Source organism: Mirounga angustirostris, unplaced genomic scaffold (genome assembly GCF_029215605.1).
Source record: "Mirounga angustirostris isolate CCGP_5_RB_7025 unplaced genomic scaffold, mMirAng1.0.hap1 SCAF_1, whole genome shotgun sequence".
Taxonomy (NCBI): domain Eukaryota; kingdom Metazoa; phylum Chordata; class Mammalia; order Carnivora; family Phocidae; genus Mirounga; species Mirounga angustirostris.
Genome location: NW_026991709.1, coordinates 187,400,470 through 187,426,575, shown reverse-complemented (window position 1 = coordinate 187,426,575; position 26,106 = coordinate 187,400,470). Strand labels below are relative to the sequence as shown.

Sequence of the window (26,106 nt, the reverse complement as noted above, 5' to 3'; positions counted from 1 at the left end):
TCATATGTTCAAATACCCAGGGGTTGACGGTAGCCCCTGAAGGCAATTACTTCCCTGACATTTCCAACTTCCTCTTTGGCCCAGGCCAGGCAGGCTCCCAGCCTCAGAGAGGGCCCTGGGAAGGAAGCAGAAGCAGGTGCTACACGTGGGACAAGCTGACTGGGACAAAACTGGTTACCACAGTGGCAGCTGAAATCAGAGATGAGGGGCTGTAACAATGGCCAGTGGGGGAATCAGCCACAACGATGGTATTGGTGAGAACCACATGGAAATGACAAATCTTTCAACCTAAGCTGAGTAAGGAGGAAAGGGATGCTGGAGAACATGGCTTGGGTAACTCTTCCAAGGTTTAAGCTTTCTGGCAATGCTTTTGGCCTCTTAATAAAGGGATGAATTTAGGGACTTATTAGTAGCTAAAAGTTGAGATGATAGAGAAAGCTTTTCATGCCCACAGGACAAGGGCCATGATATTAACTGTTGATATTTATTGAGTATTTATTATGTGGCAGGCACTTGGCAGCAGCATCAAATGAATTATCGCTGCAACCATATATAGTAAGAACTGTTATTGTGCCCATTTTACAAGTTAAGAAAGTGAGGTTAAGAGAGTTTTCTGAATTTTTAAGATCTATGGAATAACAACCTATTTCAAGTATGTATATCAACAACCCACACTTGCATACTTGTGTCTAAACACAGATACAGACACACACACACACACACACACACACACACACACGGTAAAACCAGATATGAGGATTTCCAGAGAATATAGTTTGGTTAGCTTCCCCATCCATTTCTTCATTATGTGGATAATGAAGCACTTCTAGACTCTATGGAATGAATCTTTAAATTTTTTTTTCACATATACCAAATGATCAATATCTTTTCTACAACTCTACAAGACTAGGAATGAAGAAAATAAGGACTTTTAGATATAAAGACTGGAGTAAAAACCAACAACAAAATACCACTCAGACTACAGAGCTAAAGTAAGTCAACAAAAAGCATCACAGAGGGGTAAACTAAAGCATGTAAAGATGTTTAAACTCATCACAGACCAAAATGTAAATCTGATTGCAAAATTATCTGCATCTTTAATCTGGAAGTTCATGATCATGCTGGAGGTAGGAGCCAAAATTTAATTTAAAGAGCAATTTTGGCCAATCACCCCTATTTTCTTTAACAAAAGAGCAGAGAGGGAGAGAGAAATGACATTGTCTATATCCACAGGAGGCCAGAGGAAGGAAAAGCAGATGTGCTCACATCACCGACACACTTGCGTCTGGCTTGCAGAGGCTGGTTAGGCAACGCTGCCCTCCCTGGAATGGAGCTGGTTTATAATTAGTTTAGGCTGTGGAGGCCTGTATCATTAAAAAGATGACAACTGGACGCTTGCCACAATCAAGATAATGTTTCATAATCAAATTAACTTGGCTCAAGAGCTTGATTTGGAGCCTGTTTATGGTTAACCATCAAATGGCTCTGAAAGAGTACCTGGAACATAAGATATGAAAAAGACACTAGGTGAGTAGCACATGAACACAAGAAGTATGTGAAGACGTAGCCATTTGTTAGCCACAAAGCATTCATGATGGGGCAGGGGCAAGGGGACAGCGAGCACAGAAGAAAGGAATTAGAAAAATCCCTCAATCAATCCTCCAAGAACTGAATAAATTTTTCAGAAAATCATATTAAACCCACATGCTTTAAAGTGTGTATGGTCCCATACTTCAGCATAAGTATTCTATCAGATCCTGAGTTGCTCAAAAGCAGGAATCTTCAGGTCATTCGTCTTTGCTGCAGCAGAACCTCGCACATTGCCTGGAGCTGTGTGTGTACTAAGAAAACCTTGTGTCTGCAGCCTGCTGTTATAATAATTAGGAAGGGCCAACATAGAAACACAGAAAATCTTTTTGATCTACTGGGAAGTGAGAATCATACATAGATATATTGCAACCATGTACAAAAATAGGCTTTTTTTTTTTTTTGAGGACAACTATAATGTTGATAATGTGCAAAGATGAAAACAGTAGTGTTGGATGTTGGAATTCTGTGTGTGGTGGTGTTTTTCCTAAGATTGTCTAATGTCAGAATATCATTTTTTCCATTTCAAAAGCTAACGATATCTTCATGTTGGAGGGAGGAAAAGTACCTGGTAGGCAATGAATCATTGGCATACAGGATAAGCTTCAAACTCTATAGCTTGGCACTAGAGACCCTTTGAGATCTGGTCCAGCCAAGAATGCCAGTTGCATATCCTGTCCCTCCTCCTTCCTTCTTCTCCATCACACTTAATTGCTTATCCTTTCCAAAATGTATTACAGGTCTCACTTTCTATTTTGTTTGTTCGTTCTTTCTTTTTTTTCCCCCAGTACATACCATTCTCACTACCTGGAACACCCTTCCTCCCACACATTCTTCAAGAGCTAAATTCTATTCATTCTTCAAAAACAGCTCAAATATCCCCTAAGAAGGCATCCCTAATCCTCTACACCCCACACTGGTCTCATTTGTTTGCCCCATGTCTGTTTCTATAACAACTTAGGCTTACATCTCTCAGAGAGTTTGTCACACCATGCTCCAATCACTGGTTTACCTGTCTTTCTCCTCTACAAGCCTAGACACCACCTACAGATAATGTAAAGCTACCTGGGACTACACAGGCCAATGGATGACCCACGGTCTTTTTTAACAAATTGTGACAGTGTGGTCACTTCATCAAGACTTTTTTGGTTACAAGTAATAAACATCCATTGAAACTACTTTGTGCACAAAAAAGGGAATTTATTTATAAGTACACAAAGATACTTCTCAAAGCCCACCAGTAGAAAGTGCAGTCACTGAGGTCTGGACCCTGGAGCCAGAGAGCTTAGAGAATCAAGGCAGCTTGTCCCTTAATCAGTCAGTCTGATTATCCCCCCTCTGTGCCCCCTTCCACCTCACAGTCATTTAACCTGCATCTCTCATCTCTCCATAGGCCCGTTGTCTTTCTCCCTCACTCTCAGAATGACAGGTGTAGAGTGGCTGAAGGCATGAGCTCATGCTACCTGGGTTCATGCCTGGCCCTGCCACTGCCCAACAATATGATCTTGGATAAATTAATTAACCTCTCAGTGACTCAGTTTCCTCTTCTATAAAATGGGAATGAGAAGAAGACCTACCCCATAGGGCTGCTATGCAGATTACTGAATTAATCCAAGAGGTGACTTTCCATAGCTCCCAAATTCACCTACCTATCCAGTGTATCTACAAATGTCTTAGCCCCAAATCCACCTTCTGGGAAAGACAATCTGACTGGCCCATCCTGAGTCAGCTATGCATCCTTGATCCACTCAGGCATGGCCATGGAAGCCAAGTTACACACTAAAACATAACGGCCTGGGCCCACCCTTGAAGGTGAGAGGGCAGTTCAAAGCCCTCTCTAAGCTCTTCGGCCATGAGCTAAGCCGATACCACAGACAGAAGCCTCCTACAGCCACCAGTCCCCTCATCTGCCCACGCAGCCACGTCTGTGGGCCTGCTTTGGATTATAGTTGGGGCCCTTCACCTCACGGCCCTGCATGAGGCTCTCATTTAAAACACACAGCTGCCTATCTGTCTGCAACGGCACCTACGGGAGCGCCACACGCCGGCACTTAATAAAGCTTAATGGCGATGATGGTGACACTGACAAGAATGACAGGGGCACCACAGGCCACACCACAGGCTACTAATGCTTCCCTGCAGTTTGCTGCTGGGCCCCGTGGCTTGAAGTTGACGTCGGCACATCCTTCTAACTCGGCTAATGTGGCTCGACTCTGGGGCCAACCCTCGTCAGCTCGTAGCCAGCTGCTAGTTAGGTAGATTTATACCCCACTAAGTCAATTGTCACCCAAGGATTTCTTCCCTGAAGCCCGGGTTTAAAGAACCTAGGCACAGCATCTGATAACCAAAAGAGGAAAAGGCCTCCAAAGACAATTAACCATTTGATTCAAAGTGTTCTGTTGCCATTCTAGAATTTCCAAGTAAATAAGATCGACCCGGGAAAACTGCATCTTTGAAATAGAAAGAAAGTCGCCACAGCCTTGGGCTCTAAACCTAGCCCATAAAGTCCCGCGGGCAGCTCTGTATCAAATTTTTGCTATCCTAGTAAAATCTCCGCAACAAAAAACTAGATTTGTAAACCAGTGTGTCTTCAAAGTCCCTTCACAACATGTTAGCTCATGCAGTTTTCAGAACAGCCCTGGTGGGCAGGTATGGCTGTCATCACGTTACAGAAGAAACTGAGGCTCAGAAAGCTTAAGACGGTTGCCTCAGATCATGCAAGCTGCGAGCAACGGAGCCCTAATTAAACCCAAATCAGCCAGCTCCTGGCCCGTGGTGCTTCCTCCACCACACCGGTGCCTGCTGTCACCTGCTTTCCTGACTTCAAATCAAGAATCAACCTCGCTAAGCTGTCAGTGTGGACACATTTGAGCACCAGTGTTCTGTGGCAATGCCAAGTCAGGTAAGCCCCGTACCCATCCAGCCAGAAGAGCCCATCAGATTCATATAATGAGCTTCCATGGAAGATTCCACTGGCAGAAATGAAGCGGTATACCTTATTTCTTTCACCACCACCACCTCCACCATCACCACATTTATTTAACACTCCCTGGACACCAGCCACCGTGCCCAGTGTTCTACAGGCACTATGTCAGGTAACCCTCACAGTGATGAGGTGCTGTTATTAGCCCCCCATTTTACAAATTAAGAAACTGAGGCCCCCAAAGCCATTAGCCTTGCCCAAGGTCATATGGCAAGTAGCCAGATAGATATCCGAAGCAAGAACTATCTCATTCCCGACTCCAAATCACCATTTCTAGGGTTTAAAGAAATCAATTCCGGGACTAGCATCAAGATCTCAACATGACTCTCTATCATAAAGATATTCTGCCTCTGAATTTCTAACCCTCGGCGATAAGTAAAATACACTAGAGTAACTACCTCAAATCCTTTCTAGAAGCAGGCAGGAAAAGAACTACCTAGCCAGGATTTCGCTTAAGAATCTGAAGAGCAGGGTATGCATATAATAGACATTTCAATACATTTTGCTGTAGCATGAAGAACAATTTCACTTTCAAATGGTGAATCCCGGCTTATGTGTCTGTGGCTTTGTAATCATTCAAGTCAGGTTGTGGTACACACCACTTTAAGGAATGCTGGTACTCTGAGTGGATTCGAAGAGCGAGCACAGCCTAAAATCAGTCACCATCGCTGCACACAATCACTGGAAGGCCTGGAATTCACTTTGGAAAGTTCATATAAAAAAAGGACTCAGAGAGGGGCGCCTGGGTGGCTCAGTCGTTAAACGTCTGCCTTCGGCTCAGAGTCCTGGGATCGAGTCCTGCATCGGGCTCCCTGCTCGGCGGGAAGCCTGTTTCTCCCTCTCCCACTCCCCCTGCTTGTGTTCCTGCTCTCGCTCTCTCTCTCTCTCTGTCAAATAAATAAAATCTTAAAAAAAAAAAAAAAAGGACTCAGAGAATGGCAATGTTCACTCAGGGATCCAAGACAACCTGAATATTTAACTCATCACCATCTAGGAGGTTAAAGACCTTTAATGGCTGCTTGTACAAGAAAGAACATAAATAAAAGACAGTGATTGATGGCAGAGTGTAATGGTCAAGAGCACTTTGGGGACAGCCATCTCTGGGTGGGAGTCCTGACTATGTCATTTACCAGCTCCGCAGCTTTGGGCAAGTTGCCTAAACACAGTAACTGGTTTGGTTGTCCATCCATTTAAGTAAAAGCGGCACCTATTTGATGGGATTTCTATGCTTAATAAACAAAAGCTATCAAGATGATGATATTGGTGAAGACGATGATGACAGCAACAAAGATGATCATCTGTCTGCTTTTGCTCCTGGCATAATGAGTAGATGGGAAATGGGCAAGTTCAGCACAAAAACATCATCTTCCACTTTCTCTTTCCTGCTTTTGTCTGGAAATTCTTTGCACTGTTCATCTCTGTTCAGAACCTGATCTCCTCTTGAGCGTCCCTCCTCCATAGCTTCTGTTAGCAGAGAAAGGCACATTTCTTCTCTTCCCAACTGGGTGTGGGCTGAGGAATTTGCCCTTTCTTGGCTGCCTCTGGTGCTATAAGCCCTCAAAGTGAATAATCTTGATGTAAGGTGACTCTCCTCTTTATATATTATTATTGTAACCAATGACAGCTGGCTTGGTTTGCAAATTTTCACAAGGGCCCAAAATACAAGGCCCACTAACATTTGAAAGTGTTACTGATTGAGGCCCCTGGCTGGCTCAATCCAGAGAGCATGAGACTCTCGATCTCCGGGTTGTGAGTTTGAATCCCACATTAGGTGTGGCGATTACTTAAAGATAAATAAATAAATAAATAAATAAAGTCTTCACAGTGTAAACACTGGAGACATTCAGTTCAGTGCCATTATTACTTAGGTGACTATGGGGGAGAGGAAAGGAAGGGAATGAGCATTCTGAAAACACCAACAGTATACCAGGCAGAGAACGGGAGCATTTGATACAGTTGTAGGTCATTGAAAGCAGAATCCAAATTTAGGTGACGTAAGTGTGAGAAAATGTATAGAATAAGTAAGGAGATACTTTCTTTTACTATCCTTATCAAAGAATATCTAAAAGTTTGTAATAGCAGGTGAGGGTGTATAAATAAGCAGCACTGAGCACATCATCCTCTCTGCTGCTACTAAGGATGTAAAAGAGGAACTATATAGAAAAGCTTTGATCATAATCAAAGGGAGGGCCAAGTTCCTTGAGAACAGGATTCATCTGTGTCATAGTAACCAAGGCATCCCCAGCACCTAGAACAGAGTTGGGGAAGTACAAAGTATGCAGTCAAAGTGCTGGATGAATGCAAGAATGCATGGATGCACCCAGGATGTGACTACAATCAAAGTCCAAAGCCCCGGGTAGGTTTCACTGGTCTCCTTCCTTATTCATCTAGAAGAATGCCCTACCTTGCTGGTCATCACCACCATTGACAATAATGAAAACGTAAGTTCATAACAAAATAATATTTTAAACATACATAGCATACTAGGTCATTAAAAATAGACTAGAGAGTATTTTACATTGAGACACTAGGGAACATCATTACTTTGAAATGTCACTTTCTGCTTTAATTAGTATGCTCTAATGATAAGTATATGTCATTCTAATCTAATGAAAGTCTTGAATGCTTATAGAATCTGGGTCACAGCCCTCTCTGGGAGGTACACGGATGTACAAAGAACAAACAGAATGCATGTGTTGATGTCAACCAGCTTACTTATCTTTATTAATATAATTGCCAAAGTTTCAAGTTTTAAAATCTGAGAATAAATTTGTTCCCCACACCAAGCACTCCCAGTACAGCAATTTGATCTCCTTTCACATCTCTCAAGACAGCCTAAACTGTTTTAGGTAAGGGCCACGTGAAATTCTCAGATCCTTGGAGGTCTCGCTCAGAACAGGACCAGTGGCTCTGAGGCATATTTTTGATAAAGACAACAATAGTTCTGCTTGCTCACAGGGAAATTTATAAGGCTGTCTTTGCTTCCTTCCGCCTATGAGGCGGCTTTATCCAAGGGGAACGTGCTCACTCTTCAGAGCTTCAAAGACATGGATAATGGACTTCTCCTTTTCAAAAAGAAGTCTTAGTTGTTGCTCCTTTCATTCAGCAGTCAGAATATAAAAGAACCAGAGTGATACAGACAAATACCTCTGATCTGCTTATTGTGGCAATATCAGATAAAGAAATTCTGTTGACCCGGAGAGATATTTGATTCTTTCATTTGAATGTCAATACCAAGCACCTCTCCCAGCCATCCCACCAGAACCTGGGAGAATGTGTCTCAAGAACACAAAAGCTCTCACGTGGATGTGACTTCAAGTTCCTTTTTACAGCTTCTGGCAAAAAAAAAAAAGGGGGGGGAAGAAAGAAAGAAAGAAAAGAAAATCAAGGACTGATGTTCTCTGCTTCAAGTTCTCCAGATTCTGTCAAAAATGGAGGTCATTTATAGCTTCATCAGTCGAGTGACCCACAGCGGTCTCTGGCCTTTCTCAGGATTGTAATGGCAATGGCAGTTCCCAAAAGCACTCAAGCAAGTTACCAAGCTTTTAACCAGCTCCCCGCAACAGTTTGCTGGGTTCCCCAGGGCTTCATTCCGTGGCAAATCTGCAACACTATGAAAACACTAGTTCAGCCCGGCCCCACCATGGGCTCTCATTTTACTATTCAGGTTTCGTGCAGATCAGCTCATTCACACAGCCGCAATGACCAATCCACCTCCTGAGCCTCAGCACCTTCATAACTGCAAAGCAATGTCTCAGGGGGGAGTGAAAGCTTTACCTGCTTTTCACAGAAATGGCTCACAGAGATATTATCTTATGCTTTCAGTAAAAAAAAAAAATATTTTTTTATTTTAAACTGAGAATGACATGCTGTGCTGAAATCGGATGGTGGTGGGTTCTGATTATACCTTTTTTCCTATTTCAGTTTTACTCTTAAGTATAGAAAATACCAGGTTGCTCTCTCCTGCTCTCCTTTTGCTCCCTGATACTAAAAGTTTAATCTGCTGAGTCAAAAGCAGCATTAGTATTGAACTTTCATCTTTCATCTGCCCCTTCCCCCAATATCTAAGAACAATGTGATTATACATCATTTCCCACTATGGATGTGCTCCTGAGAACTGCATGCTAAATAAATCAGGCAATTGGCGTGTTTGAACAGGACTCCAATCACTGAAGTGGGAAAAAGATACCTGGGTTTCCTAACCCACTGTGATTACCTTTCCTCCTCTTTTATTTTTAATTTATTTATTTTAAGTAGGCTCCACGCCCAACATGGGGCTTGAACTCATGACCCTGAGATTAAGAGTTGCAAAGAGCCAGCCAGGCGCCCCTCCTTTCCTCCTCATTTAAATGAATGGGCTGGAGATTCTCCAGACCATCTCTCAAATTCTTGTACTGTGCTGAAGCACAATACCTTATGGTGTGACATTATGAAAAGCTGTGCAGCCATTAAAAATGATCCTTACAAAAATGACAATGAAAAATGAAAAATAATATTTATAACATTTGAATCTCTTTCAAATGAAAAATTATGCCACAAAGTTTCTGTAAATTTAACTTTTTCTCACCAGGATTTTCTTAAAACATGCTATACCAAAAGGGGTGATCCAAATACACTGGAGTAATTGTTAACATTTAAAATTTGGCTGTTAAAAAATAATAAATTGTCGGGGCGCCTGGGTGGCTCAGTCGTTAAGCGTCTGCCTTCGGCTCAGGTCATGATCCCAGGGTCCTGGGATCGAGCCCTGCATTGGGCTCCCTGCTCGGCGGGAGGCCTGCTTCTCCCTCTCCCACTCCCCCTGCCTGTGTTCCCTCTCTCGCTGTGTCTCTCTCTGTCAAATAAATAAAATCTTTTAATAAAAATAAATATAAATAAATAAATAAATAAATAAATAAATAAATTGTCTAAAAATAATATAATTAGGCTGTTGGTCTTTAAAGACCATATTTTATGCAGAAGAATAGATATCTGAGGCATAGCACACACAAAAAAGGCAAAATATTAACTACATCCATTGATGTGAAATGTGCAGAAGAGACAAATCCACAGACAGGTAGGTTTCCATTTCACATCAATGGAATCATACAGCATGTGGCATTTGTGACTGGATTCTCTCACTTAGCATGTTTTCAAGGAAAATTCATGTTGTACCATGTATCAATACTTCATTCCTTTTTAAGACTGAATAATATTCCATTGTATGGATATACCACATTTGTTTATCCATTCATTGTAGGTAGACATTTGGATTATTTCTACTTCTTGGCTATTATAAATAATGCTGTATGAACATTAATGTACAAGGTTTTGTGTAGATATATGTTTTCAGTTCTCTTGGGTATATACAAGAATTGCAAATGACCTAGGAATAGAATTGCTGGGTCATATTATAACTCTAGTTTAACCTTCTGGGGAACTGGCAAACAGTTTTCCAAAGTGGCTGTATCATTCTACAATCACACCAGCAACATATGAAAGTTCCAATCTCTCCATATCCTCACCAAAACTTGCCATTGTCTTTTTTATGTTGGCCGTTCTGGTGCACAAAAAGTGGTATTTCATTGTGGTTTTGATTTGGTTTGATTTCCCTAATGATTAATGTAGTTGGGGATCTTTTCATGTGCTTATTAACCATTTGTATATCTTCTTTGGAAAAATGCTTCATCAGGTCCTTTGCCCATTTTTCAATTGGATTATTTGTCTTTTTAATTATTGAGTTGTGAGTTTTTTGTGCATTCAAAGTCTCTTGTCAAATATATGATTTTCTCTCATCTGTGGGTCATTTTATCACTCGCTTGATGGTGTCATCTGACAAAAGCTTTACTTTCAATGAAGTCAAATTATTGATTTTGTATTTTGTCATCTGTGCTTTTGGTGTTATATCTAAGGAACCTAACCCAAGGTCACAAAAATTAACTCTTATTTTATCCTAGGAGTTTTATAGTATTAGCTCTTACATTTAGGTCTGTGATGCATTTTGAGCTAACTGTTGCAAGGTAGAGGTCTAAATTCATTCTTCTGCATGTGTATATCCAGTTGTCCCGGCAATACTCGTTGAAAAGACTAATGTTTCCGCATTGAAACTCTTGTCAAAAAACAAGTGACCACAAACATGAGGGTTTATTTCTGGACTCTTAATTCTAGTCTGTTGATTTATTCTTATGTTAGTATCACATAGTCTCGATTACTGTAGTTTTCTAGTAAGTTTTGAAGTCAGGAAATGAAGAGTCCTACAACTTGTTCTTCTTTTTCAAGAAGGCTATTCTGGGTCCCTTGCAGTTCTATATGAATTTTAGAATCAGTTTGTTGATTTCTGCAAGAAAAAAAAACAGCTGGGATTTTGAAAGGAATTACGTTGAGGATGTGGGTCATTTGGGGCAGTATTGGAATCTTAGTGATGTTAAGTTTTCTGATCCATAAACATGGGATGTCTTTCCATTTATTTATTTTTTAATACCTTTCAACAATATTTTATAATTTTTAGTGTACGAGTCTTGTACTTCTTGTGTCATGTTTATTCCTATGTACTACTATTGTAAGTGAGATTGTTTTCCTATTATCGTTTGGAGATTGTTCATTGCTAGTGTACAGAAATAAAATTGATTTTTGTATATTGATCTTGTATCTTGCCACATTGCTGAACTCGTTTATTAGTTCTAATAGTTTTTTAGTGGATTTGCCAATGCACTTTTAACTTAAACTTTTAAATTATTTTGACCCCCACCATACTTCTAAACATTAGCATATGCTACTACTATACAACAATTATCTTCAGTATTGAGCTATTAAATCTTGTCTGCTCCCAGCTCTCATGTAGCCCCTTCAATTAACCCCTCAGCCTGATGACCACTCTCCACAGGAAAGTGGAAAGAACAACATCAACAAGAAAAATTACTTCTTCCTTAATTCTTTCTATTTCTAGAGATTAGTAAAATCGTTCAGAATAATAAAACTAAACATGCTAAGCTACTAAACCTTTTCTGCCTAGCGTTATCTTGCTAAAATGAAGTCAAGCAAAACGTAACCAAAAGTGGATTTTGACATTTCATATTTTGTTGAATACTGCTAGGGTGCTGGCAATCACTGTCTCTTACATACAAATTAACAGCCTACCATCTGTCAAGTGTTGGGATAATCACAGGGTTTAGTGCACAATATGGTTATTAGAATATGACCTGACAAAAAGGAAAAGAACACAACCTAATTTGGACTATAAAATCTATGATCTCACTTGCAAATGACAGTTTGACAAGCTATTATTCTGCATTTTGGCTTCTACAGGAAAAGCAGTTTTATGCATACGTAATTCTATTAGTTATACAGGCAACAGCCTGTGGAAGATTGCTTTAAACTATAAAATCAATTTGGTCACACAGTATTTTTTAACTAATTCTTAGGCAAATATTTGCACCACGAATAAGTGGGAATGTAATGATCTGAGCCTTCACATTTCAGAGTAAAGCGCCAATCATTTGGCAAAAATGTCTTTGTGATATTGCTGCCAGAGATTCCGAAGAATTCTTCAGGGTATATGCAAAGAAAGGGCTGTAGAAACTTATTAAAACTATTCACGTGAACATACATCAAAGTCAAAAAGTTGACAGTTTTGAAAAGTGTAATATATGAAACACTTTGGCACGGAATTTACTTCATCCCCAACAGTGACATCTGCTAATGAGCATCATTAATATTGCCTACTTTTATTTATCCTAATGCCTCATGGGTGCTATCTTTATGTACATTCCTCTGTAACACCTTTTGTTTTCATCCAGGGTGGGGGGAAAAAAACCCATACTGACAGCTGCCTCTAATAAAGATGATTCCAATAAAACTCTTCTCTTCTGGTTTCAGAGAGAATATAGAGTACCAAGTTCTTTTTCAGGTTGTTTTCTGCCTCTCAAAACAGTGCATAAATGTGTAGTGTTCCTGAAGGTTATTTAAGGGTACACCCATTGTGTCGAAAACACACGCTTAAGAGAGAAATGCATTAATTAAGTCTCAAGGCAAAATGTTCTGTTGAGGTGACAAAACAAAACAGATTTTTTAATATTAGCAATTATATTACCTGGGGAGTTTAAGTGAGATAATAACTATATAATACATTAAGCAACTTACAGTGCAAATTATGTTGCTTTGTTTTAGACCGCACATCTTTCCCATTATTTTCAGTAGGGAAAAATGATGTATTTTTCTGTCATGTTGGCTCAATATAAGGTGAGTCAGAGTGCCAAGGCTCTTCCACAAAGGATCCTGGGATCCAATTTTAATATGCTGAAAAATGAATTTTAAGAACAGTGTGTGATGAATTGTAAGGCTGCATAATACCCCAAACTTCCCAATACTAAGACCTTCATGGCTATTCTCTGAAGACTAGAAAAAATTTGATCAAAATTTGAAGAAATTTAAATATATAAAAGCATGCAAAATATTATTTACATCCATGAATTTAGAATGATTCATCCACAGCAGCAACCCTGCTTACAAGTATAATATAAGATCAGGGAACAGAAAAATATAAGCAAAAAAATAGGGAGAATCAGGGAAATTTGTCATTCACTTACAGAAAAGCCAGTTCTTTTTTTCCCCTTCAGAAAAAAAAAAAAAATTATTTAAAAAACCCCAGGTTCTTTCTAGCTATCTTTATCACTTAGCTAGTATATTTATGACAACTTTTTTTTTTTAATGTGAAGGCTATCTGTCATGGTTGTGACTTCATAAATGAACAAAAAGTGCCCTTTGGAAATTCTTTTCTCCCAGAAAGAATTATTCCCAAATTTGGAAGTCCAGTCAAATCCAAGCATTAAATATGTCAAAAAGAGACAGAGAAAGGGTGCCTGGGTGGCTCAGTTGGTTAAGCGACTGCCTTCAGCTCAGGTCATGATCCCAGGGTCCTGGGATCGAGTCCCGCATCGGGCTCCCTGCTCTGCGGGGAGCCTGCTTCTCCCTCTCCCACTCCCCCTGCTTGTGTTCCCTCTCTCGCTGTGTCTCTCTCTGTCAAATAAATAAATAAAATCTTTAAAAAAAAAAAAAAAGAGAGACAGAGAAAGAGAGAAGTAAAGAGGGATAGAGGAGAGAAAAGGTGGGGTCGGGGGGGCACCCATGCCCTGTCAAAAGACAGGAAAAATATTAACCAAACTACTTATGTGATGAGACTATGAAAAATTTATTTTTTTTTAAGATTTTATTTATTTATTTGACAGAGAGAGCAAGAGCAGGAACACAAGCAGGGGGAGTGGGAGAGGGAGAAGCAGGCTTCTGCCTGACCAGGGAGCCTGATGTGGGGCTCGATCCCAGGACGCTGGGATCATGACCTGAGTAGAAGGCAGACGCTTAACAACTGAGCCACCCAAGTGCCCCGAGATTATGAATAATTTAGTGTCTTTGGACTTTTATTCATTTTTCTAAACAAACATTACTTTTTAATGAAAAAGCAACTTTATATGTATTTTTTCTCCTCCATGCTTTATTTAGCGAGATAATTTACATACAATAGAATATGCAAATCTCAAGTGTCCAGCTCCTTGACATCTTCACATGTATAAACCCAAGGATACTCCACCCAAAACAAGACATAAATGTATTTCCAGAAAATTCCCTAGTGATCCTTTCCAGGCAATAGCTTCTCCATCCTTCCATGTTTCTATCTTCTATTACCATTGATTCATAAGTCTGGTTCCTGAATTTTAAATAAGTGGAATCATATAGTGTGTACTCTTTTGTTTGTGGCTTCCTTTGTCAACATAATGCTTTTAAGATGCACCCATATTTTTATATATATCAGTTGTTCCCTTTTTTTCCTGAGCAGTATCCCATTGTATGACTACACCATGATTTGTTTACTTGTTCACCCACTGACAGACATTGGATTTTCCCACATTTTGGGCTATTATGAATAAGCTGCTATGAACATCCTTATGCAAGTCTTTTTTGTGGGCATATGCACTAATTTCTCTCAGATTAAATCTTACAAGGGAAATATATGACATAATTTTTAATTTTAAAGTGAGAACTCATATTTTTATGGCCATTGTATTTTAAACTAAAAGAAAATATTTAAAAGTCTGAACTTAACAGCTAAGTTCAGTTCAGTTCGACCTAAGAGAAAGGGAATACATAAAATTCAAAGCATAAATTTGTAAAAATTTTATGCTCCCAGATGCAGAGTTCAAACCAAGATAAAAGAATTGTAAACCTCACTGGGACCCTAGAAAACTGCTTACTGCTCCTCCTTCTGGATCTTCGTTGCCTCCAATGGAAAGATTTCCAAAGGCATGAAGTTTGCCATAGGATCACTATTTCATTTTTTAGTTTTAACAACTAAAACATCCCTCTAGCTGAAAGAATAACAGAGAAAGAAGTATAATCATAAAGTTAAAAGTAAACCTATCAAATAATTAAAAGGCCAATATGTCAGGGCTCAAAGGTCATCACCATTCAGGGAAAAAACGTCAGGGAACTGAGAAACCACTGAAATGGGACCAGTGGATAGACAGCATTTCCATGGCATCCAGCCCATGCTAGGGAAAAAAAGAAGGGTTTTCACTGGGGACAATGACAAGCACAATCTTATCATCATGTTGCTAAGGATCATGGGTACGATGGCTATAAATAATTTATCCTCCAGACCAAAAAAATTTTGAGACTGAAAGGGGATGCTAAAAATAAATATTATTTATTTATTTATTTATTTATTTTAAAGATTTTATTTATTTATTTGAGACAGAGAGAATGAGAGAGACAGAGAGCACATGAGAGGAAAGAGGGTCAGAGGGAGAAGCAGACTCCCCACTGAGCAGGGAGCCCGATGCGGGACTTGATCCAGGGACTCCAGGATCATGACCTGAGCCGAAGGCAGTCGCTTAACCAACTGAGCCACCCAGGCGCCCCAATATTTTTTTTTTTAATATTTTATTTATTTATTTATTTTAGAGACAGAGAGAGTGCAAGCAGGGGGAGAAGCAGAGGGAGAGGGAGAGAAAGAATCCCAAGCAGACTGTGTGCTGAGCATGAAGCCCCACACGAGACTCAATCTCATGACCCTGAGATCATGACCTGAGTCAAAACCAAGAGTTGGAGGCCTAACCACATGAGCCACCCAAGCACCCCAATAATATTTAATTTTTTAAAATATTTACTTGCTCACTTACAAAATTGGGTTTTATTATAGACATTTAAAAAAATAGTCCTATTCCAAAATGGTTTCCAAAAATAAAATTATTTTTATTTAAATATGGATGTGTGTGTGTTTGCATGCACACGTGTGTGTGTGTGCGCGTGTGTGTGTTGTAGGGAAGGAAATATCCTCCTCTGCCTTCTTTGGGTGTCTGGGCCTAAGAATTAAACTTATGTAAGAGAGACTGACAGGAGGAGAAAATAAAAACTTCAGTAAATTATAAACTTTAGTGAGTTTTTGCATGTTCATGGGAGCATTCACAAGAGAATAAAGACCCAAAGAAGCGACCAGAGAGGAAGCTTTTATATCTTTTAGACAAAGAAATGCTAAATTTGTGAAGAATTGATAAGACAAAGGGGTTTGGGTTATAGGTAGTAAATGGTGAAGAAGTAACTAGGAAAATATGGTTTATGTATTAACAAGGTTTGTTTATACAGCCTTCTTGGCCCTAAATTCCCTGTAGATGATCATTAGGATCCTTCCACCCATCTTGTACAAGGCAGTACCTTTTACAGCAGAGATTGATCTACTGCTTTCAGGAGGACTAAGGAAGGTCAGAGTATCCTTCTTGCACTGGCAATTTCTTAAAAGTACCTTTAATTCAAAATAATCAATATGCCAAAGTGGCATATTTTGGGGTGATGATCTGAACCCCTTCTATCTATATACTCAGGATAAATGCTAACCTAGACAAGATGCAGAGACAAGTGATATAAACTGGGACTCCTAAGTAAACCAGGACTCTAGTCCTAGCAAACTGGGTACTCTTATCTAGTCAAGTGTCACCTCCAACCCTGTCCAATGGACTTAAACAAGATAACTATAAACGGAACCTAAGGTGCTAAGGTCCTTTTGTGCATTCAATAAATGATTTTTGAAAGTCTTTGGCATGTTTGCTATTGCCCCAGACATGGGGGATACAATGTAAATGAGTCCAACCATCCCTGGACTCGAGGAAACTTCAATTTGCCAGAGAACAAGAGCCAAGGAACAAGTTATTACAAGTGTGCTGTAAAGAAGTAAAATGCAGAGCCCTTTGAAAGCTCTTACATGGTAGTTCTCAATGGGTTGGGCATTGTCCTCTAAGGTGATTTTTTTGGAACTGTGAGGGGCTAACACACTGATGGGGAATGTAACTAGTACTTTCTGAAGGGCTCCAGAGATGCTAGATGCTCTGTAATGGGCAGGACAAGCCCACACAATGAAAAATGGTCTCCTGTCCCTCATGACTTGCACATGTCCCACCAGACACTCATGTAGGTAAAAAAAAAAAAAGAAACAATATATGATTATCATTTTACATATTTTTTGCACATTTTTAATTTTCACTGAATTTTTCAGAATGAAACTAACATGTAAACCAAAGGAAGGTTGTACTTCTTGTTCAACACTTTACCAATTGTTCACTATTTCCAGAAAATCGTATCACTGACAGCAGTGGGGCTTATGAGACTCAGTCTACCAATATAAAACACAATGGCATTAGTCTGCATTCATATCTGTCATATGCAAATGGGTAAGAGAAAAATAGGCTTAACAGCAAATAGTATTAAGTTGGCCATGACCCATGACACTCAGGGATATTCCAAAATGCATTCATTGAGAGTATTTTTAAATATTTCATTTTATTGTCATAATATATACCTTTTAAAAATTCTGTAGCACAATGATAAAAAATCAGTATTATAAAAATTACTGATTAAAATTATTTACTTACTTTGTATTTGCCTCTTGTTTCTTAGTCTTATACTGAAACTGTCCCTAGAGGTCTCCCACACAACTTCTTTATGACTTTTCATATTACTGTTTCTTTTTCCAATCCATTTGCTATTCCCTGTTGTCTACTGAAGAGTTTTTTAAGAACTAGAAACCAAATATATGCCACAAGCTGAGGAAGGATTTCAATATTAGAGGTATTCCTGTGATTCTTCAATACCACTCAGTCCCTCATCATCACACAGGGAATTATTTTGCAACTACCCTTACAAATAAGCACAACTAATTTCCAGGAAAGTCAGACTTGCTTATGGTCTCTACCTCAAAATTATGTAATTAATCTCAGCATGTTAGCCCTACTTTAACTATGATTATTTCCCTCTTTTTCTCATCATATGTCATTATTTATCCCAAGACTAGTTTTTATTCTAGTGTCCCCATACCTCTCCTCTTCCATTTCTGTACTTCTTCCGCAAAATGGCTTCTAATCTTTTCTTAGATCCTATTTTATTCAGATCACGTAGATAAAGCAATTGACTGATTCACTGTCTTCAAGTGGAGCTGTGCCTTGGCATTTACACCAAAATACTTTGTTTATTCTAGCTCATGTCCTTTCTCTTTTTCCTTTACATTATTAGTTAAACCACTATACCAATTTTTAGAAGTATATGGAGGGGGGAGGTAGGTAATACTATCAATGTATTTCATTTTATGATATAAAGAGAACATAAAATATGTTTTAAAAAATGAAGGCACTCTATCTGATGAGATTAAAACAGTTGAGTCCAATCGAATTTGGAGTGGTGGCTGTTTAAGCTAAAACTCAGAGGATAGGGAAGAGTTACCTAAATAGAGAAGGGATCGGGGGAGATAGCAAGACAGGCCAAACCCTCACAACCAGAATCCTCCTCTTACAAAAAACACCAAAAGAATAGACAGCAGATTCCTTGAGCTGGAGAAATCGCTGCTAAAAACCCATTAAGGCACAGAGTTTTGTTGATAAAAAGGCTAACTTTTCCATTTTAATAAGTTCAAGTGTTTTAAGATGTATATTAGAAGAATACTAGTTTGCACATAGTGTCATGAAACAAAGTTTCCTTTTAAAATAAATTTAGGAAAAAAATAAATAAAATTCTCTCTCTTAGTAAGTATTAGTACAGGTAGGGGTGCCTGGGTGCCTCCATCAGTTAAGCGTCCAACTCTTGATTTCAGCTCAGGTCGTGATCTCAGGAACATGGAAGCAAGCCCCGCATGGGGCTCCCCACTCAGCAGGGAGTCTGCTGGAGATTCTCCCTCTCTCTCCTGTTCCCTCTGTTCCTCCCCCAACTCTCTCTCTCTCTCTCTCAAAAATAAATAAATAAATAAACAAATCTTTTTTTAAAAAGAATGCTTTCCACCTAAGTTGCAAAATAAAAGAAGTATTAGTACAGATAGAACAAAAATATGGTAAATATATGGCTCCTGAATGACTGAATTTGGGGATGCTCTAAGCTATAACATGGAAGCTGGGGGAGGGGAGAAGCTTTGAGATGAGATGGATAAAGGAGGCAAGGGCTAGGCCATGCAAAGTCTTGTAAGCTGCTGTAATGTTTCTCTATCTTAGAAGCAATGGAAGGCCATCAAAGGATTTTAAACGGAAGAATGACAAGATCGTATCTGTGCTTTCATAAGATCAGTATAGCATCTGTACAGGATCGGGAATAGGTAGACCAGTTAGACAGCTGTTCCAATTGTCTAAATAAGAGACAGTGGTGACCTAAACTCAGGTGACAGCAACAGAGATGAAGGGGAATTTGAGATATAACATATATCTTGGAATCTAAGATGCCATAAACTGAAATACCACTGGCTTTTCAGAGAACATGAAGAAATATAATACTAGAGGAACGTATCAATTGTAAGATGTCGTTATTCCAGAAACAATAAAATATGGAAAATCTATGCTTCTTAGAATGGAGGACATGCAATTTTTAGAGGGTAGAAAATAGGATGTGGAGACTAATCATATGACTGATGATAATGGCCAACCAGTTGGAAAAAGTTGAAATTGCTAAATTCCCCAGTCCTCAAAATTCTAAACAAATTGACTTCACTTTTCGGCTTTTATGTCTTTAATTGACATGACAGATAATTTCAGTGATGAGTATGGAGTCTAACATTCAGAAGGTCACTGGAGAAAATGAAAGCAGAAATCCCTTCCCAGGTAAAGATATACTTGAGTAAGGAATGTTGGCTGGCCTACTGGCCTTCTAATATCAGAAGCCTAAAACTTGTAAGTTGAAATTTGCTTCCAGGAAACAATGTTCACAGCATTCTGAAAGTCAAGGCCTAGTTGTGGCTATTATTATGAAGATGATTATTTATAGCCAGTACCCATGGCCTAGGCCTCGAGGTTTGGTTACAATTTACAGTAAAAGGAACCTAGCCTTAAATTATTGTTAACAACACTTGAAGTTAAAAAAAAAAAAAAAAAAAGAATTATGTAAATTCATACCTATCATCTTTTAAATTTATTGCTTAGGAAACAAGGGGGACAACATTTTGCTACTATATACATCTCCACTGATCCAAGTTTAACTTCTCAAAACAAATATATTCTTAGACTGTTCCCATCATTAGGAAATCTCAATGATTCTATTAGGGCACTTAAAAAATTATATAGGGGGGCGCCTGGGTGTCTCAGTCGGTTAAGCGTCTGCCTTAGGTTCAGGTCATGATCCCAGGATCTTGCTATCAAGCCCGGCATCAGGGTCCCTGCTCAGCAGGGCCTGCTTCTCCCACTCGCTCTGCTGTGCCCCCTGTTTGTGCTCTCTCTCTCTCTGTCAAATAAGTAAATAAAATCTTTAAAAAAAAATTTTTTAATTAAAAAATTAAAATAAAAAATTTAATATGGTGTGTTTTCTAGTGGGGGGTGTCACTATACTCACACATGGTGGGTCAGTCTAGCACACCTGGTTATTCATGAAAGCCATTTCTCACCTCCCCATTTACACTAAATGAACCCAACATATTACTGGAGCAACAGGTGACATTAAGAAGTATACTACAGCTGCTAGGAGCAGTATCAGGGAGGATCCCTGGATGACAGACAACATGACAAAATAGAAGGAAGAACCTTCAGAATCAGAAGGGAAGGGGACACCCCTCATACAACAATTTTAAAAATACATAAAGAGGAAATCATATTTAAAGTAAACCTCTTAAAAAAGCAGAGAAATTTTGTTGTTTTTCCCCCCTCTGCCTGCAGTAGCCTTCTGGTATTAGCACGGCAATGCATTAACTTCTCTGTAATATTCTCAACACTAACAAGATCAGAGGAAATGATTTATGCCACCCCCTCTCCTGCTACTTCTGAACGGCAACGGGTGTCCTTAGGGACATAGGATTTCTGAATTGCTTTCGGCCGTCTGATATTGCAGCTCTGCAGCCTTCCCTAGAATGAGCCAGAAAAATCAAAATAATTACATTAATGTTGGGAATCAAAGTTTATTGACTCTCCCTTGAGGTGGAAAACCAAAAAGCTGGTTACAAAAGTTGCCAGCTTATTTAATGATACCAATGCTTCCTCCCTGGTCTTGTCAAAACAGCTTTTGAAAGCATTTTCAAATAAAGCCACCTTGGGTGTGTTCCAATTCAGGAGCTTATCTATTCTCTATTCTCTTCTAAATAAAATCTATTCTCTTTTAAATAAAAGCTAGCGCCCATCATCTCACCTTCCACATCCAGATCTCCTCAAAGGGAGGACCCGACAAGCCCTCTTCCCTGGCCAAGCCACTGCCAAAGGCAATTCTCCAGGGCAATATCCCTGTCATCATTTCTGCTCCCCTCAGGAAGGTTCTGCCTCATTGAATATTCTTTTAAGCCAATGAGAGAATCGTGTGCATGCCTCCCCAAGGTAGCAATCCGCATCTATTAAAGCATTCATGGCTGCTAATGAAACTTGCAGCAGCTGGTTTCTCTCACGTTCCATCAATCCGTTGCAACACCCAAGTGTGGGGGGATGGATCTCATAAGCTCACCCATTTCATAGATGAGTCCAGAGACACAAAGACTAGGTGTCTCGCTGGTCTGTGTACCATTCACAGGACAGAGCTAGGACCCTGACAAATAACAGGCTCAAAATAAAAGATTTCTTGAATCGACAAAATTAAACTTAAGTAGATACTCAATTTTTGTTTTAATTAAAATGGAACTAAGGAAAATGTAACTCCCTTTATGCCTGGTCAACACTTATCCTTTTTTCCTCTTTTTGTTTCCATGGTTTAGTTCTTGGTTTAGGTTTTGTTTGGTTGGGTGTTTGTTGTTGTTGTTGTTGTTGTTGTTGTTGTTGTTACTTTTTTTAATGAAAATTCCCAAACACAAAGACAAGTATAATGAACCTCCAAGTTCCCATCCACCCAGGGCTAATGAGGATCAAGATTTTCCCACATTTGCTTCATTTATCCCCTTTTTAAATTTATTAAAGTACATTTTTTAAGATTTTATTTATTTATTTGACAGAGAGAGAGAGCACAAGTAGGCAGAGAGGCCCGCACAGGGAGAGGGAGAAGCAGACTTCCCGCTGAGCAGGGAGCCCGATGTGGGGCTCGATCCAGGATCCAGGGATCATGACCTGAACCGAAGGTGGATGCTTAACCGACTGAGCCCTGCTCAGCAGGGAGCCTGCTTCTCCCTCTCCTCCTGCTCCCCCTGCTTGTGGTGTCTCGCTCTGTCAAATAAATAAATAAATAAATCTTTAAAAAAATAATAAATAAAAAATAAAATCTTTTAAAGCAAGGCCAAGACATCATGTCATTTCACCGCTAATTTCTTCAATCGTTATGCTGCACAGAAAGAAGTTAACACAGCAGGCCTGAGGCTGCTATCCTTAGAAAGGCTGGACGCAAAGTTGACACTTCGCTGGCATCTGGAAACTTGGATTTCGAGGGTTCTTGTGACCCCCAGAACTGAGCAGGACAATTCGTTGAGCCTAAACTGTACAAACAGTACAGTTTATGCCAAACAGCTGCTTTCCTTTTGGGAGGGCTACTGTTGGTACTTATTAGGTAGAGCCACCTACATGACCAGCCCCCAATAAAAACCTTGAACGCGAAGCTCTAGTGAGCGTCCCTGTTAGACCACGTGGCACACATGTTGTCACAGCACAACCCTGAGTGACTCCACCGGGAGTCACAGAACCCTGAGCCTGGCATCCTCTGGACTTCACTGCATATGCTTTTCCCTTTGCTGAGTTTGCTTATCTTTCTGCTATAATAAATCACAGCCGTAAGTATGACTATATACTAAGTCCTGAGTACTCCTAGCAAATCACTGAACCTGGGGGTGGTCTTGGGACCCTGACCCTTTGCCTGCCAACCAACTTAAACCTCACTTCTTCACAGAAACACCACTGACCCTGGAGAGATACCAAACTGGGGGAGAACGCTGTCTCACTTTCATAGCACCCTGAACTTCTCCTTCACAGCATTTATCAAAACTGTCCCTAAATAATGTTGAGATTAGGGGCACCTGGGTGGCTCAGCCGGTTAAGCATCCAGTTCTTGATTTCGGCTCACGTCATTATCTCATGGGATTGAGCCCCGTGTTAGGCTCCGCACTCAGTGGGGAGTCACCTTAAGGATTCTCTCTCACCCTCTCCCTCAGCCCCTCCCCCTGCTCGCTCTCTCTCTCAAATAAATAAATATATCCTTAAAAAAATAATGGTGAGATTATTTATTTATGGTCTATCTAAGTACCACCCAAGTACCTAAGCTTCTAGAAGGCAGGAACCCTGTTTGGCTTGCCATGTATCCCTAGTAATGAGTATTGAAGGTATGAAATTTAAAAAGATCCAAGAGGATACCATACCTTCCCTCCAAGTCAAGTTTGAAAGGTACAGTTTGTATGATTTCCTCGGCATTTCACTCATTTATTCACTGAATACCACACTCTTACTGTGTAATCCTTACCATGTCCCAGTTCAGATTAATATCTACTTCATTATCATCATTTTATAGTTAGCAAGATCATCCCAACGTTTCATCTTCTAGGTGAGGAGGCACAAATCTGCTCCTGTCTAGGCACTAGTGACTAACACATCTATTTGCAACACATTGTAGGACCCTCTTTTCCACCTAGAATCCTCTAGAGTTTCTCATTCAAATGAAGACTCTTGAGATGATTTTTATATGTCCACTAAAGTTTGAGAACCACTGCTCTGGGCCACTGTAAAAAGCAGAAGGGCAACTAAAAGTAAGAAAACCACACAGATATGACTCCTCAGCTGAATTGTTTAAAAGATGAAATGTATGGCAGGCTAAAATATAGAAGAGATTATGCTAAGCACATCCCACTACTGAAACACCATATGACAACTGACAGAATATACATATATTCCTTTAAAGAAAAGAAGTGAGCTGCCCGTACACTGTAAGGAATACATCTAATACAGACACAGACTGTAGTGTGCATTTAACTCGTGGGCAGAAATGGATCAAGTAGACTTTTTTCATGGCGGATGAAAATAAAACGTGATGGGATACACCTGGATGGAAATCAGCAAGATTAAAAAAAACTGTTAAGTTTGAGTATTCCCATAGCCTAACTCATCAGGCAAACTCACTAAGTATGTATTAATACCCAAGAGAAACTTTAGCACGTATATCAATGTCAAAGTTCATCAACAAAAGGCCAATGGAAAAACACTGGTAGTTCAAGTTGTGTTACAACTGCCTATAGCAAAGGAGGAACCTTGAAGGGGCGCCTGGGTGGCTCAGTCAGTTAAGCCTTGGACTCTTGGTTTGGGCCCAGGTCATGATCTCAGGGTTGTGAGATCGAGCCGAGTGGGGCTCTGCACTGAGAGCAGAGTCTGCTTGAGATTCTTTCCCCCTCCCTCTCCCTCTGCTCCTCCCCCCACTTGCATGTGCTCACTCTCTCTCTAAAATAAATAAAATAAATCAAGTCTTTAAAAAAAAAAAAGGGAGGAACCTTGGGAGCATCTCCCAAAAGGGGAATTATCAGAGCCTTCTGGGGTTTGAGGGATCAAAGGAGACTGGCGTTGGCCTAGAAGCAGGGACCACTCAGAGAAAAGCAGTGGTGGTCAGAAGAGCGGGACAGTCAATTTGTTTAGTCCCTTACAGGGTCGCAGAATGGCTTTGTTTATGTCTTATTCTGGGCATTGTTTATGTTCCAGTTGCTGGCAGGGCTGTGTTTTACTTTCCCTCACGTGTACCAGAAAATGTGTATAAAAACTTTCATCGTAGCACCATTCATAACCAAAGGAAAGGGAAAGGAAAAGAAAAAGAAACAAGTCAAAAGGCCATTGATGGAAGTATATGTAAAACTTAAAATTAAAAAAAAAAGAAAAAGGAATGATGATCATGAGGTTAGTAGTTACTTCTTAGGAGGTGGAGATGCAATAAAAAAGGCATACATTTGGACATGAATTATTGGTGCTGTTTCCTCTTTAGGTTTATGACTATTTGTTGTTGTGAAATAAGTAAATCAGACTGGGGTTAATGCCTGAGTCAAGGATGACATTGTACCATGAACTGAGGACTATAATTAATCTATCTCTGTGACCTGAGGTCCAAACTGTTTTCAAACAAAAAATAACAATAACTACCCTCATCTATGTTTCCTTCTCAGGTGCACATTCTCCACGTAGCATTTTTAGCCACGACACAGTAGGTGTCAATTGCATTTATACAGCAGCGACAATAAACATGACTTTTTATTAAATGCAAATGTCACCACCAAGCAGAATCAACTATTGACTTTGTGCAACCTCTCATTAACGGAACCATCAATATGCCGAGCAAGGCACAGGATTTATTATCTATGCACATCTTTCAGAGCGCTTCCTAAAACACAGCTAATTTCCATAATTGGTAACCAAATAAAACCATCGGCAGCCAGAAGAACACCAGTCTTTTCAGGAAACTGTAAATTACACAGAAATGTCTAATTAAATGTACGGTGCTACACTCATGTGGGCATTTCATCTTTGGCTCTTTGATGAAGGCTATCCTTCCTTCTCTACGTTACAAATACGGTATCATCCCGGACATGAAGGCCGGAACACTTCACATGGCTACCCTATGCTCACTCCTTTTACCTCTTCCACACCATTAACTGTTTTAGAAATGTCTTTATAATCCATGACATTTGATTTTAAGGACATTTTTACAAAACAGCAACACCAGGTCCAAGTTCACTGCAGTAATAGGGTCTCCAAGAACCAAAGAAATGAATGCCTTTTCGCAAATAAGAACACACAGTCAAATGACCCTTATTTTTAAAAAGCTCTATAAACTATGTCAGGGAGGGGAATTACATTGCCAGACACCATAAAACAACATACAATTAAACTCTAGCAGTCCATCAGACGACCCTTCTCAGCAGTTGCGTTGAGTAGATGGCTTAAAAGAGGCAGGCTGGGGGGGGACCCAGGTGGCTCAGTCAGTTAAGCATCCAACTCTTGAACTCAGCTCAGGTCTTGATCTCAGGGTTGTGAGTTCAAGCCCCAAGTTGGGCTCCATGCCCCACGCTGGGCTCCACACCCAATGTGGAGCCTACTTTTTTAAAAAAAAGAAAAAGAAGGGACACCTGGGTGGCTCAGTTGGTTAAGCATCTGCCTTCAGCTCAGGTCACAATCCCAGGGTCCTGG

General features: G+C 39.8%; 1 protein-coding gene across 2 annotated transcripts in view; it reads right to left on the bottom strand.

Moving 5' to 3' along the window:
* The window catches only part of FHIT (fragile histidine triad diadenosine triphosphatase), a 1,508,464-nt gene that overhangs the window by 1,411,329 nt on the left and 71,029 nt on the right, over positions 1 to 26,106 (bottom strand). The window lies entirely within an intron of this gene.